The sequence below is a fragment of the Notamacropus eugenii genome, chromosome 1, assembly GCF_028372415.1.
Source record: "Notamacropus eugenii isolate mMacEug1 chromosome 1, mMacEug1.pri_v2, whole genome shotgun sequence".
Lineage (NCBI taxonomy): Eukaryota > Metazoa > Chordata > Mammalia > Diprotodontia > Macropodidae > Notamacropus > Notamacropus eugenii.
This window is the reverse complement of record NC_092872.1, coordinates 261,282,821-261,299,686: the sequence shown is the minus strand read 5'-3', so window position 1 is coordinate 261,299,686 and position 16,866 is coordinate 261,282,821. Positions and strand designations below refer to the sequence as shown.

General features: G+C 40.0%; 1 protein-coding gene across 2 annotated transcripts in view; it reads right to left on the bottom strand.

The window, feature by feature from the left end:
* Nucleotides 1-15,772, bottom strand: part of CTNNA3 (catenin alpha 3) — a 1,968,199-nt gene extending 1,952,427 nt beyond the window's left edge. The window contains exon 1 of one of the 2 annotated variants that reach the window (XM_072628816.1): nt 15,476-15,772. The gene's annotated coding sequence lies outside the window, so the exon portion shown is untranslated. The remainder of the gene's footprint in view (nt 1-15,475) is intronic. The other variant, XM_072628814.1, reaches the window with a different exon arrangement.
* Between the last annotated feature and the right edge of the window lie 1,094 nt (nt 15,773-16,866).

The following is a 16,866-nucleotide window of genomic DNA, read 5'->3' as shown; positions in this document are numbered from 1 at the left end:
GTGGAGAAAGAAGCTGAAGTCCAGAGTGGATAAGTGACTTACCCACAATTACACCGGAAATGGCAGAAGTGGATTCCAGATTCTGATTCTAAATCCAGTGTTCTAATTCATTCAACATATTTACTGGGCACCTGTAATATTCTACATGCCTTGGTGGGGGATACAAACCCATATGATAACAAAGTTCTTTGCCTTCAAAATGTTGCAGTGCTTCCCATCTACCTTGTGACAACTAGGTACAGGCTAGATAAGAACTGTATACCAATAATAACTATAATAATGTTATAGTAATACCTAGCATTATGTAGCACTTTAAGCTTTGCAAAGTGCTTTTACTTATGTTAGCTCATTTAATCCTCACAACAATCCTGTGAAATAGGTGCTTCCTCATTTTACAGATAAAGAAACTGAGGCCAACAAAGTTGAAGGGACTTGCCCAGGAACATGCAACTGGCAAGTGTCTGAGGCTGGATTTGAACTCAAGTCTTCCTGATTTCTGGTCCATTGCTCTATCCATCACATCACCTGGTTAATAACAAAACTGAGTCTCCGGGAAATTCAGGGACATCCCCATTGTGACACAACTACTATTTATCAATGCAGTGGTTCAAACACAGAACATCTATCTTTGATTCCAGCACCGTTCTAGTCAGCCAATAGATATTTATTAAGTACCTACTATGTGTCAGACACTAGATAATATCTCTCTTGGATAGAGATATTATGTACTATAAAATACAGCCCACACACAGGAAGCATATGTTATTATTAACTGACAACAGTAATTTTTGTTTCTTTTTTCTCTTTATCAAGATTTGCTTGTCTGGACCAAATCCCATTGAAATCTACTGGAGATAAGTAGTTATAAGATGATTCAGATTAGGAGCAAAGATTTAGAACTGGGAGGGACCTTGGAAGGTCACCTAGGACAATCTGTTCAGGACAGATATGAGCAAACCAAGCTCAAGAGAAGAGAAATGATTTACCCAAGGTCACATGAGTAGTAATTAATAGATCCAAGTTTTGAACTCAGGTCCTCTGGCTCCAAAACCCCCTACACTCTTTCTACTGGATGAAGATTATAAAAGGTGTTAGAGTGGAAGGAGCATCTGGGAAAAGAGTAATCAAATCCACAAAAGCTTACTCAATATATTTATCAGTTGCCCTAAGGACAATCATCTGCTCCAGTCCTAAGAGTTATTTTTCATCTGCCAACATGGAATCCAGGACCCTCTTGGATTTGTGGATCACTGGGGAAACATTCTATTTGGCTTCTAACATTGTAACAAATGCTTCCTAAAGAGAGTGAAAAGATGCCTAAGGCATCTTATTAAATTATAACTGTATAGAATGGAGAGGAGTGAATATCATTGGAGAGAAAAACCTTGCTTGAGTTAGGACAGTGAATCCAAAACTGAAATTTCTGCATTTCCCAAGAGTCAGGGCATTGTGCCAACCATCTTCATTCCTGAGAAGAGAGCTGCCCAGTTGCTGATACTATATTAGATGAAGAGGAAGAGACCAATTTCTCCCACAGTTGGTATTTCCGAAGACAAGCACAAAAAAATAACTAGAAATAGATTTCATGACCAAGTTATCCTGGGGACTTTTTTATGAGTACAATTTTCCCACTAAACATCCCCAATCTCCAACATCTCCATTGTCAATAAGAAGAAACAATATGGTAAAAAGACAAGGAAAGCTAGGAGGCAAAATGAGAAATCGCGCTAAATGTTTTATGCTGATGTTGAGTCAGAAACTTGCATCTGTTATGCTTAGACCACCCCCTCCCCAGCAGAGAACAAAGGACAGATTTCTGGATTTGGGATCAAAGGACATGAAATTGGACCCTGAACTGTCTCTGTGAACACAGGTATGAGCATAGTATAAATACAGATAATTCAAGTCAGCAATTATTTACTAAAGACCAGTTACTATGTGTCAGATTCTGGGGATACAATAATAAAGAAAACAGGCCCTGCTCTCAGGGAGATTACATTCTACTGGAGGAATACAAACTGTATATCATAAGTGTAGTCCGAGGAAAAGTGAAACAGGAGAAGGAACTCACAACTGCAGAGATCAAGGAAGGCTTCACAAAGAAGATGGTGCGTTAGCTAAGTCTTCGGGAGGTTTCTGAGAGGTGAAGATGATGAGAGAGAGCAGTCCACGTATGGAAAAAGACTTATGTAAAGAGGTGGGAAAAGGAGTACCACGTCTGGGGAATCACCAACAGTCCATTTGGGCTGGAATATAGAGTTTATAAAGGGAGGTCGCATAAAATAAATTTGGAAAGATAGATTGAGCCGTATATGGAGGACTTAACTGCCAGGCTAAGCAATTTATAATAACAGCTAGCATTTATATAACACTTTAAAATTCACAAAGCACTTTATCTGATTTCTCATTTGATCGTGACAACAATACTGTGAGGTAATGACTTTCAATCTCCCCATTTCACAGATGAGAAAACTGAGGGCAAGGGAGGTTACATGACTTGCCCAGGGTCACACAATTAAGTAAGCAGGATTTGAAGTCAGTCTCCAAATCTAGTATTCCATTCACTGTGCCACTGAACTGCCACTATGCTTGTATATTTTATCCATGGGTAGTGGGGAGCCAATGAAAATTTGAGCAAGAGGGTCAATTATTCAAACCTATACCTTAGGGAGATTCTTTTGTGAGGAGGTTTAATTGGAGATGGGAGAGAATGTGACCAGAAAAACAAATTAGGAGAGTATTAGCTGAGTCCAGGTGAGATGGGATGGGGGCTTGAGTTAGAGTGGTGACTTGTTTTGTGAAGCCACAGTGAATAAGACACAGCTACTGATGAGATAAAGTATGTAACTGAAGGAGACTAGTGAAGGCTGATTGTGAGGTTATGAACCTGGGCAAGCATAGTAGGGGGGAGATGATAGAACCCTCAACAAAAAGATAGGAGGATCTGGAAAGGGATCATGTAGAAGAGGGAAAATCATAAGTTCTATTTTAGATGTGTTGAGAGACATCTGCATAGAGATAATGGTTGAAACCACTGTAGTTGGTGATGTCTCTGAGAGAGGATGTAGAGAAAGAGGAAAAAGAGTCACCGTCCTAGAGTGCCGTGGAACAACCACTCCTAAGGAGCAAGAGATACATGACCAGTCTATGAAATAAGAAGAACCAGCAAACCATTGGACAAAAGCCAAGGGAGGAGAGAGTGTGACGAGGAGAGGATATCAGCAATGCCATAAGATCACAAAATTACAAAGTTAGAGCTAGAAGGAAGCTTTAGAAGACATCACATCCGATTGCCTAATTTTACAGATAAGGAAACTGGGCACAGGGAGTTGAAATAACTTGCTTTAGGTGCCACAGCTAAGTAAGTGTCTTAAGCAGAATTTGAACTCAGGTCTTACTGACTCCAAGTCTAGTACTCTACCCATCATACCCTTTAGCTATCATTAAAGAATAAGCCATTGGATTTAGCAATTAGAAGTCTAAATGGTAACCTTGGAGAGAAAAATGTCAACTGATTGACAGGGTTAAGAACCAAGTTGTATGTGAGGAAGTGGAGACAATAACCAAAAATAGTATTTAATCTCTCTGTGCCTCAGTTTCCATCTGTAAAATAGGTAGGTTGAATTGGGCTCCCTTATAGCCCTAAATCCTATGATCTTATGAATTTCTAAATCATAACTAAAACAACACACAGAATTACTGATCATTGCTTGGGGAATGGATGAAACTCACTTAACAGGGCTCACAATCGATGTAACCCCATTTTCCCCACACTAAGCCCCATTTCCTCCTCTGAGAAACTAAGTCTGTACCTGAGAAGATTTAGTAAGGCTGAGAGACCAGAACAGAAAAGGTCAATGGTTAAGATGCAGTATGCATTTACTAAGAAGAATTCAGGCCCAAATGACCTGATTTTCTTTTTGGATAGGATTGCTCCACTCAGCTCAGGAGCTGCTACTGACTTAAGGTACCTTGTTTCTGCAAAATATCTGCCAATATTGAGGAAGGTGGGAATATGTATATTGGATGATAAAACTTTTGTATTTAGATGGCTATATTTTTGGATGAACATTAGAGTATTGAGGGTAAGGATTGTGTTTGGCCTCTTCTTGCATTCCCAGTGCTCAGCACAGCACCAGGAACGTAGTAGGTGTTTTGTAAATGCTTATTGACTGGAATGGATGAATAAATTAAAAAGCTATGCCATGCCATGGGAAAGCATTGGGCAGGCAGTCAGGGTTCAAATTCTGGTTCTGGCACTTAAAAGTTGCATGACCTTCAGAGAACCACTTGACCTCCATCAACCTTAGTTTCTTCATATATACCTAGCTTGAACTGTTGGTAGATCCTCCTAATTAGTCCCCCTGCCTGAGACATCTCTATATTTCTCAGCTACCCTCATATTCCTAAAACAGATCTATGACTGTGCCATCCCCCTACCCAAAAATCTTTAATTACTCCTATTACCTTCAGGAAAAAATAGAATTTCCACAATCTGGCTTTGAAAGTCCTTCATAATGTGGCTCCCACCCACATTTTTGTTCATACTACTCCCTTACATTAACTTTCCATTCCAGTCAACCTGGTCTGCTACCTACACCCTACATACATGATTCTGTGTCCCACTTCCCTCCCCTTGTAGAAGTGGCTCCCCAGTGTCTTCAGTGGACTTCCTTTATACCTCAGGGAGTCCTTAGCTCCCTTCAAAGCATAGTTCAAGTACCACATTTTATGCCTTCACTTTTCTGATCTCCCGAAGTTATTAACAGTTTCTCAAAAGTGAAATCACTTTATACTCCTTTATAATTTAAATTACTTTATACTCAGTATTTACTTACTTACATACACATTCCATTGCCCTAGTAATATGTAAGTTCCTTGAGGTCAAGAACTATTCCGTTGTCATCTTTGGATGCCAAGGGCCTGATAGACAGTAGGTGGTTAATATATATGTGTTTAGTTGAATGAGCCAAAGAAATGAGATTCCCCCAAAATGGCCTCTGGCAAAAGTTTGCAATGATACAACAGCAGATAACACAGAGGGAAGGGAATAAGCATTTATGTAGCACCTACTATGTGCCAGGCACTAAGTGCTTTACAAATATTATCTCATTCAATTCTTACAACAACCTTGAGAAGTAGGTGTTTCTATTATCCCCATTTTAAAATTCAGGAAGTTGAGGCAAACAGAGATTAAGTGACTTGCCCAAGATCACATAGCTAGGAAGTGTCCGAGATTGGATTTGTACTCAGGTCTTTTCATTCCTGGCCCAGCGCCATCCAGCTGCCCCAAATAGGTAATGCATTGGATGATGGAATCAGGATTTTAAAACCTCAACAGCCTGAATCAAATGATGGGTCCTAACTAGCAAGATGGAATTGGATGGCTGTAAATTCCTGCACTTAGGTTAAAAACAATCACTTTAAAAAAACATATTTTGAAAGTGAGCTGACTTAACAGCAGGTCATGTTTCAAAAGGCTAGAGATTTCCATTAACTCCACACTCAGTCTCAGTCAATGTGAAATATAGCCATCCAAAAAGGTAATGTCATTTCAGGTTGTGCCAACTGAAATGGAGCAAATGAGACAATGATAACTCGTGGAATCATTGATTCTTAAAGCTGAAAGTAGCCTTAGGGGCTATATAGTCCCACCTGCTACCTTATTCAAGAATTCTCTCTACCCTTCCCAGATAGGGGCTCATCCACCTTCTGAATGCTTCCAGCAATAGGGGATTCACTATATCCTAAGGCAACCCACTCCATTTTTGGACCGGCTCTTATTGTTAAAAAGTCCTCACTCATATAAAACTAAACTGCCTTCCACCCATTATTCCTTACTCTACTCTCTGGAACTGGCCACAATAATTCTAATGTCCTTTCTACATGAAAGCCCTTGGTATCTTTAAAGACAGAAATCACCCCCAAGTCTTTTCTTCTCTAGGTTAAACATCTCCCATTCTTTCCACTGTCGAACACCCTCTGTGGAATTCTCTGGGCATACCTGTCTTAGTCAATTTCCCTCTTAAAATATGGTACCTGAAACTAAGGCACTATTCTTATATATCATAATCATTAATGTTAATGTAAGCATAATCAATTTAAATTTTAAAATTCTCCTAAGGAAAGGGTAGTGAGAGAAATAATTAATAACCAATTACTATTATAGGGGGATCCCCTATTTTTCCCCTATTTCCTCATTTAGTTACTAGGTCAAGGCAGCACCTTAAGGACAGGGCTAATGATGAGATTGGGTTCAGTCTTGGGTAGGGCACCGCCCAAATGGGAAAACTTCATTCTGATCAAAGTGTAAAGACATCTTAGCTAGGTAGAATTCTTACTGTAACTCCACCATTGTTCTACTCAATTAAAACTGGATGGAGATTAGATCCTTTTGTACAGATTGTCCAAGTCAGGGGTAGTCCAGGTAGAGATGAGTCTCTTTGTCCAGTACTGACATAATCAAAGCCAATTCCCCTAGCCCCTCATTAGAATAAGCCTACCTATCATTATAATATTCATTCTCATATTAATTGTTAACCAGCATTGATTTCCACCTGTCAGGAACACCTGCTCTTCCAAGCGTATTTAAACATCCAGTGACACTCACTAGCTGTGTGACCTTGAGCAAGTCACTTAACCCCAATTGCCTCATCCTGGGTCATCTCCAGTCACCCTGATGAATATCTGGTCACTGGATTCAGATGGCTCTGGAGGAGAAGTGAGACTGATGACCTGCACAGCCCTCCCTCACTTAAAACAAAGTCAAGTCATGTCATCATTTCTCTGATGGCATGGTCTTCTTTGGCAACGAAGAACGAACACACACAAACATCCAGTAGTCCCCAAGGTTCATTTTTGGTTTATGAGAGAAAGACACTGACCTCAATCTATTAATTATGTCCTAACCATAATTAATTAATAAATTATTGAATAATGAATATATTAATAATATTATTAAATAAATAAAATACATTTCCTAGATATTATTAATAAATTGAATATTAATTATCTAGAAAGTGTGCCTCTCAGACTTTTCATTATGTCACAGTAGATTGATGGTCAACATCCTGGACACTAGTTCATATAATGTAGCACAGTGTCTACTGTTACATAATGATATGTTAAATTGTGTACAGACTGGAATATTTTAATTTTATACTTTTCTTTCTTCTATGTGTTTAAATTGTCATAAACCATTGAGTAAAAGAAACCCAAAGTATAGCACAATTTTCATATGAAAATATTATTATAAGTTTATATTAACAATCAAAACATAAGTTCCACTTGATTCTATTTAAATTATAATTTTGATGCATTTATATATATATTTAATACAAAGTGATTATTATTTTAATTTCAAGAAAGAATCATTGCATCTGAGGTTTCACCAAAAAAAAATGCAATATGAAATGTAAAGACAGTATCAATATTGCATTCTATGGTTTATTTGAACTACAAAGAAAGGAGAAAGACAGCCCCTCATCTCAAGGAGCTCACAATTTTAGGGGGAGACAACATGCAAGCAACTACATTAAAATAAAATATATACAGCATGAATTGGAGATTATCAATAGAGTGAAAGCACTATGGAGAAAGGTTTTTTGTAGAAGATGGAGTTCTAACTGAGACTTGAAGGAGCCAGGAGATGGATATTGAGGAGGGATAATATTCCAGTCATGGGGAAGAGCTAGTGAACTACCCAGAGTCTGAAGGTAGAATACCTTGTTCTGGGAACAGCAAGGAGACCAGTGTCACTGGATCACAGGGTTCCCTCAGAGGAGTAAGATGTTAAAAGATTGGAAAGAGTGACAGAGAGCCACTGCAGTTTATTGTGGATGATGTCAGATCTGTGCTTTAGGAAAATTAATTTGACAGCTGAGTGGAAGATCAACTAGAGCAGGGAGAGACGAGATATGAAGACCAACAAAGCAGGTTATTGTGATAGTCCAGCTGTGAGAAGTTAAGCATCTGCACCTGAATGGTACCATCATCAGAGGACAGAAGGGAGTACACAGGAGAAATGTTACAAAGGTAAAAACCAACAGGACTTGACAACGATTGAATGGAGGTGAGAGTGTGAAGAGGTAAACATGACACTTAGGTTGTGGGAGTCTGGGCGACTGGGAGGATGATGATGGTATCCTTGACAGTAGTTGACTGAAGAGGGTATCGAAGAGAAGAAACTGATCCACAGTATCAAAGGCTGTAGAGAGGTTAAGAAGGATGAGGACTGTAAAAAGGCCATTAGATTTGGCAATGTTGATAATCAGTAACTTTGGAGATTGAATGATGGACTTCAAAACCAGACCTCAGAGAGGTCAAAAGAGAGTGAAAGGAAGTAGTGGCTCCTATTGAAGGTGACCTTTTCAAGGAGTTTAATCATGAGAAGGAGGAAAGATATGGCAACAGCTAGAGAGAGGATGGAAGGACCAGATAAGGGTTTTTTGAGAATTGGGAAATCATGGGTATGTTTGTAGGTAGTAGGGAAGCAGCCAATAGACCGGGAAAGATTGAAGATAAGTGCAAGAGTAGAACTATTAGAGGGGCAAAACTATGGAGATGATGGGATGTGATGGGATCACTTGTAGAGGTAAATGGATTTACTTTGGCAAGGAGAAGGGTCACCTCTTTACATGAGACAGGGATAGAGATGGAAATATCCAAAGGCACCTTGAATGAGGAACACGAGAGAAAAGGGAGCTCTCTGAGTGCACTCCCTTTATTCTTTTTGCAGTTACAGACCCAGTTTTAAGGGCTGGACAATGGAGAAGGAAAGGGAGAAGGGCTTTTAGAACTGAACTTCATTTTATGAGGGGCAGAAACTTCTTTCTCTCAAGGAGTTTACATTCTAATGGGAGAAGGAAAAAGGAAGTGACTAGACAGTAACCTCAGAAGGGAAGACACTAGAACAGCCTCCTGCAGCTGAACTGAATCTTAAAGAAAGCCAGGAAAGCCAAGAGAGAGATAAAGACAAAGAGCATTCCAAGCATCCAAGAGCCTACTTCATCCTCATCTTCAACCTTTATGTAGCATCCAGTGTTCTTGGCTACCCCTTTATCCTTAATCCATGCAGAATCACATGGGACCTCAAAGCCAGAAGAAACCTCAGAGATCATCCAATCCAACCTATGCTCAAAGTGAGATCCCCACTGGAACCCATCCTTCAGGCATCCATCTAGTCATTTCTTAAAGCCCTCTAATGAAGGAGATCCCACTGCTTTCCAAGACAGTCCATTCCCTTCTTTGGACAGCTCTATCCATTAGGAAATTTTTCCATAGTTCTGCTGCCAAGAGACCTTAGTAATCAGATAATCCAGCTTTTTCATTTTCTAGATGAGGATCAGAAGACTAGAGAGACAAAGCAACTTACCTAAGATCCCACAGGAAGCAAGTGAAGAAGCAGAGCCCCAACACAGCCCCTATGACTCTAGGCTCACTTTTCTTTCCACTGTTCCACACTCCCTCACGTCAAGCCCACATTGGCCATGTTACAACTTCCATCCATTGTATCCATTACCCTATAAAGATTCTCTCTCCTCCCTTGGCTTCTGTGATACTGCTAGGTCCTTCTACCTATTAGACAAATCTCTTTACTGTTTCCAGTTCCTCCTCCTGCCTCCACTTACAGATAGCCTCCAAAATCCTTTCCCTCTCTACTCTGTGCACTCACTCCCTTGGCAATCTCATCCTTTCTCATGTGTCTGATTATCACTTCTGGGTATGTGACCCAAAGTCTTTCTCTTCACCCAACTGCTAAGCACAGTGAGCATTTCTATTTCAATTTCTCATGAATAACTCAAACAGGTCCAAAACCAAACTCATCCTTTCCTCTCCTGAACCAGCTTTTTCTCTTAATTTCCTTTGTTTAGTTTTTTAATGATGAAAGTTCCTTGAGAACTAAGACTGTCCTATCAAGTCACCTAGTCTATCAACAAGCATTTATTAAGCATTGGCTACGTACCTAGCACTGTGCTGAGTATTGGGAATACAAATACAAACAAAAGAAAAGCACTCAGCCCTCAAGTAGCTTATATTCTAACAAACAAAGACAACACACATCTGAGGGAATTGAAAACTGAAAGGGGAAGGGACATGTTGGCAACATCCACAGAGGCTAGATGAGAGCCTGGTGAGACATGAAGGATGGCTGGCCTGAACCCTTCCTCAAAATGGAGGTCTTGGCATTTGCGTGTCCTAGGACTGAATTGTTAGATAGAGGGTATTGTGGAGTTTGTGTGTGTGTGTGTGTGTGTGTGTGTGTGTGTGTGTGCATTGTATGATTGATCCTCTTGGTCAGCCAGACATCAAAGATGACTTACGCTCCTGGATTTTCATTCTCCTTGGAAGTTCAGTTGACAACATTGAGCACTAAGTGTAGAAGAGACCCAGGACAGATCTCTAAGTATCTCTATCTCCCAGGCTTCCACTATTCCTATTAGAAAAAGTCAGGGCCTCTTTGAACCCCAGCCCTCCCCACCTCCCCAGCAATCCTATTCATTGAATCAAACCCTGCTGGTCTGAAATGGCACCAAAATGGCTACTGGCAAAAGGAAGTATGAACCATTGTGGACCTGATAATTGACTTAATTCCACTGGCACTTTATCTGATAATCAGAAAACTGGACCCTTTCTGGCACTTGGGCTTTCTCCATCAGTTTATGTTGTGAGATTTGAGAGGTACTAAAACAGCTCTTCTAATCTAAATTCATCTGCCACAATGCCTGAAATTCCACCATTAAAGTTCCATTCCGATGAATTAAGCAAAAGTTCCTACATACAGTCTTCTTTTATATGCAAATATCTAGGAGGGTCAACATTAACATCTTTTTTACTTCCCCTCTTCAGAGAGATTCAATGACTTGTATGTTTTTCTTTATTACAAGGAAAGACATTGCCTAACCTTTTCAGTTGGATCTTGCTGTTTGTGCTATGTATTGGAAGAGGACCAAAATGACATCACAGTTAGATCTACATAGTTACGTAGATCTACAGCTCAGCTGAAGGAATCCAGATGGCTCTCTGCCAAGGGGCCCACCAGGCCCAAGAGCCATCATCCAAGTGGAAGCCTTGCCTCAAAAGCTAGCTCTGTGGAGCTTGGGGCAAGCATTCCCAGGAGCCTGAGAGCCTTAAATAAATACTATTTTTATGTCTACACTTCAGCACACATAGTTTTCTCTGCAGACAAGTGTGAGATGCCAATTTCTCTCTCAGTTTTTAATTCCTGTTACACCAGAGGGGAATAAATGTCTGCTAAAGACAGTTCACAGAGAGTGGAAAGCTGAATAGCCCTCCTTCCTTCCTCTTACCCTCTTCTTTCCCCCTTCTAACCTTCCTACCCCCTCCCCTCCTAGTTTTCTTTCTCCCTTCTCCCCTCATCTCTCTTGGTCTCCTTTCCTTCTGCCCTCCTCTCCCCTTCCCTTATTTTCCTTTCTTTCCATCCTCTGCCTCCTCCTCTATTTCTTCCTAATCTCTCTCTTCTTTCTCTCCTAGTCACTTCCTTCTTTCCCTTTTAACATCCCTCTTTCTTTCCCCCTTCTTTTGATCCTAACTACCTTCCTCCTATCCTCACAAGCTTGAACCCCTTCCACCAAACAGCAAAACTCCATTAGACAGGGTTCGGTACAAAGACTACCCCAAATATTTTAGAATTAAGTGCTTTGAGATTTTAAGAGGTGAGGGGGAGCCCACAACCCCCAGAAGCAGCCAGCCCCTTCTGCTGTTAGACAGCTACAGCTGAAAGAAGAGCTGTCACTGCTAAGGATGATGATAATGATCATGTTGAATCTTTCAGCTGTGGCTGACTCTTTGTGACTCTTTGGAGTTTTCTTGGCAGAGATACTGAAGGGGTTTACCATTGCCTTCTCCAGCTCATTTTACAGATGAGGAAACTGAGGCAAACAGGGTCAAATGACTTGCACTAGGTCACATAGCTAGAGTCTGAAATCAGAATTGAACTCAAGAAAATGAATCTTCCTGACTCCAGGCAAGAAAAGGATGTTCTACCAACAGAAAACAGAAGTTGTTCCTTACAATCCTTTTTTGATTTATCTCCTCCTGAGCCTCAGTTTCTCCATATGTAAAAAGGGGTAATGGTACTTGCACTTCATTAGTAAGGACTTAATAAATGGTTGTTGATTGGTAATTGTGATAATTAAATGAGATGAAAAATATGAAGGGTTCAGTACAAGCAATGTCAGGAAAAGTTACCTGGAACGGAGAGATGCCCTAAGGTGACATGGAGAGCCTAGAGGTATTTGTGCAAAGGCTTCAAGTTAAGATTCCTAAGAGAAAAGTTCTTGATAGAGTATGAGTTTGGATTGGGCCTTTGAGATCCCTCCAAACTCAGGTTCTAGGATCATAGAAATACCCACTATCATATTTATCATTGTGTCTATTGGTTCTCATATCTCTGCCACACATAGAAATCTTCCAGCTTCTTCCTTAACTCACCCTTACCCTATTCACGGAGCAGCTAGATGACTCCATAATCCACAAAGCACTGGGCCTGGAGTCAGGAAGTTTCATCTTCCTGAGTTCAAACCCGATTTTAGACATTTACTAGCTTTGTGACCCTGGGCGAGTCACTTAACCCTATTTGCCCCAGTTTTCTCCTCTGTAAAATGAACTTGAAAAGATAGCAAGCCATTCCTGTATTTTTGCTAAGAAAACCCCAAATGAAGTCACAAAGAATCAGAAATGACTGATCAATAGTAACAACATACGATATATCATTTCTCAATTTAGCAAATTAGAACTACCACTCCCAAGGAAGGAAGGAAGGAAAGAGGGAAGCAAGGAAGGAAGGGAAAAAAATAAGTAAATTCTGTGAGCATGATGAAAATACTGTCGCATCATCCACTTAAGACTGTTGGTGAACTAGAGAGAGCATGGTACAGTGGAAAGAGCAGTGAATTTGGAGCTGCGGATTCAGATTCCAGGACTGTAACTAATTGTGTGTCTTTAGGCAAGGCACCCTCCGTTCTGGGCATAATTTTCTCATCTACAAATAACCATATGCTCTTGTTCATAAGAAACAGCAAATATGAAGAAGTCATAGAAGGAAACCAAGCAGGAGGCTTCCATTTCTGAAAGCTGTCACACCTACTCCCGGCTCTCCCCCTCACCTCAGTAACTACAAGTGGCTTCACCTTTCTGCCACAGCCACAAGTAATTCCACTTTTGTGTGTGCAGGAAGATGAGACTCAGGTGAAATGAGAGGCCTTCTTTGACCAATTACCCAACTGGAGAAGTGACCCTTAAATGCCACCTCATGGCTTCCACAGCTGCCTGCTCTTTTTGCCTTTCATCAGCAACCACCAGATGTCCTGATTTTTATTCTCAAGAGGTCTGACTTTCAGACATTCTAATGTCTCCCCTTCTTTTTTGTCTAAGTTAGAAAGAGTTCACAATCCTGAAAGGCTTTGAGTAGTAGTAAAGAAGGTGTATCCCAATAAGCTGGTTATTTAAAAAAAACTTTGAGTAGTCAGAGCTACCAAGCAGAAGATAATGTTTATTGTACAACAAAAGGAAAACATTTGTATATATATATATATATATATACATATGAATTCCTGGCTTTAAATCCAATCTCTGATACTATCTGGGTATATACATATATATATTTGAACTGGTACAGAGGAAAACAATGTAAATGAAAAGAACAAAAAGGGACCTTCTGTAACGACCATGCTCTTCCCCAAAGACAAGACGAAAGGGCACCCCCTCCCTTACTTGCAGAGGTAGTGTGGCCTATGAGTGTGGAAGGCTACATAGACCATCAGACTGTGTGGGTTAATTTCATTGAACACTTTTTACTCTATTTTTTTAAACTCGTTGTTACCAAGCATAGGCGACAGAGTAGAGCAGGATAAAGGAATACATCAAAAATGAAGTGATATAAAAAAGTAAATCTATCAATAAAAAGCAAAACAAATACAATAAACTAGATATTCTCTAAGGTCCCTTCCAGATCTAAGCCCCGTGATGTTATAAACTCCCTCTACAAGCAAGAGCTTGTGCTGTTGTTCTCAAAAATGCTGACCTTTTGGCCTGCCTCAGTGGGCTGAGCTTTCCCCAGGAAATCAGGAGATCTCCGATGAAATCCTTTGGGCCACATGGTACTGGATAAGCCTAGAACGCTCTAGGCAAGAACTTGCAACTCTGCCTGGTATTATATGCCATATTCCCATGACCATTCCAGAAAGAAAACTCTGCCTAATGCCTCCACTAAATCTTTCTTGTTTCATTTTCCTTTCATCCCTTCTTGTCTAAGCCTTCATTTTCAGGTCTGCAAAGTATCATACACATGTTATCTCATTTGGCCTTCAATGCAGCCCTGCAAGATTGGTGCTATTATTTTCTCAGTTTTACAGAGGTGGAAAATTTAGGCTGAAATTAAGTGTCATGTCCAAGGTCACACAACCAGTAAGTATCTGGGACAGGGTTTGAATCCAGATCTTCCTGATTTTGCACAATCTGTCCAATATGCCACATTGCTTCTCAACGTTATTGAATATCATTATGATGGATTCATAAGTTTCATGTTTTAAATCTGAAAAGGACCTCAGAATTCATCTAATCCAAAGCCAACATTAAACAGGTGACGAAACTGAGGCTCAAATAAGTTATGTGAATAAGGTCACCCAGGTAGGGTCAGAGATATGATTTAAAGCCAGGAACTCTGGGTTTAATAAATGTTTATTGATTGAATGATCTCTGCTTCAGATCCATTGTTCATTTCACCATACCACACTATCTCCTATAGTCAAAGTCTTTCCTTGCCCTAAATCTACCCCCAAACCTCCACCTATCCCCCATGGAGGAACCAAGCTGCCAAGTGTTGGCAAAGCATTTCTTAAAGAGATTCTCAATCTTCTAACTTCATTCCAGCTTATGGAAGTTATTTTACAAGATCAAAAACACATACAGATACAAAAGTATCTGTACACATAGGGTTTCAGGCATCAGCAACCCCTTGCCTTACAGGCTCACACTTGCTCTCCATAAGCATGGCATCAAAGGGTGCAACCACTCTAACATTCTCATCTAGGTTTTCCTTTGCATCGGCACCAGCACCGATGCCCAAAAAAGGAACATCCTGACCATATCTTATCTTCTCCTGGAGAATAGTCCAATGTGCTTTTTATAGCTTAGAAACTCTCTGAATTCCGAGCACGACATTGCCTACCAGCTTCCCCTGGCAAGAGTTCTGCTGGTTATTTATAACTTTGAAATTAGCATAAAAGTTTACATTTCTCATCATTACTAATCAAAACACTCACACTTTCTAAAATAACGCTAGCCTCCTAGAGGTCAGAAGAAAACCCAACATTTTCAGCCTGGGATGTTTAAAGCAGGAATAAATCTCCTAAAGCAATTTGAATTCCCTCTACTTCCCCCCACCCCCAACCACTCACTCTCAAGTTCAGAGCCTTGCATTAGTAACTTCCTTCCCCAGCAACTGGACTCTTACCTTTTAGTTACTTCCTAGAAAAATATCCTCCAAAAGTCCACTGCTATCAGCAGTTTTCAGAAAGCAGCTTTGCAAGTCAAATATCTTCAGTAGTCAGGCACAGAGGGACTGGGGACTCAGTTGAGAGGCAGTGACAGTGGGCCAGTCAGTCACCCAGGAGAGAAGAGAAAGAGGAGGGAGAAAAGGGGAGGTCACAGGCAAGGGTGGGTGGTATCTAATCCTGACCCACCAAGTCCCTGACTTCACTGACAACTTGTTGCTGAAAATACTTCATTGAGGAAGCCCAGACACATACTTTAGCCTGCGCCCTGCAAACTCGCCTGTCCTAAAGCTCAGAATTAATACTCAGGGTTGGCTTTTTCCAAACCTGTTTTGACAATGATGAGCTCTCCAACTGAACTAGGGCTGAAGGCAAGAATGATCAAGAACGAGGAAGACTTCAAAGCAGAAATCATGAAAACCAGCAAAATCGCAGTTGGAACAGGGTGATTGGGGTAAAAGAGTATTTGCCAACAAGAGGAGAATTGATGAATCAATGAGGATATATGACCATAGTGGACAGTTATTGACCTATAAGAAATGACGTAGATAAAGAATACATAGAAATATGCAAAGAATGACATGAAGTGATAAAGGCAGAAAGAGAAAACAGAATGACTAACCTACCATTTAAAAAATGCAAAAAAAAATACAACTATTTTAAAAATGAAGGATTACAGTAACAGAAACAAGATTTTAAAAATGCCTGGAAACAAACTTATTCAGATGGGGACGTGATGCAGAGGAGAGGTTTTTATTATTGTTTAATTAAAGTTCATGCATACATTTTTTTTTTACAGATTACAAATAATTTGAAATGTTTTGTAGAATCTTTCCTCATTTGCTTGTTTTTATTAATGGTTACAACACTTAGGGAAAAATGGACAAAAGTCAATAAAATATAAAAGATGACATTTCTACATAAATAATGTCATGATTAATGCTTAACAACAATAATAAATTAATGAAGTTTATATCACATTTTGCATGCATGATCTCATTTGAATCTCACGTCAAAGGTATTATTATCCTATTTTAAGCAAGATGAAAATGAGTTTGAAAAAGGTTAAGTGATTTGTCTAGAGTCAATACAGCTAACAAATGTCAGAGGCAGGCTTTGAATCCAGGGCTTCTAGACTCCAAATCAAGTACTCTATATGCTAAGCCAAATATGTCTCATCTGAGATATTTCTCCTCTGAAGCTTTGTCCATGGTGCTCCTTACATGGAATTTTATATTGACTGATCACAATAATATATATGGCTCCAAGGTCATAGTCCATATACTAGAATCAGAAGGAACCTGAGACCATTGAATCCAACTCCCCTACACACATTTTACAGATTGAGACC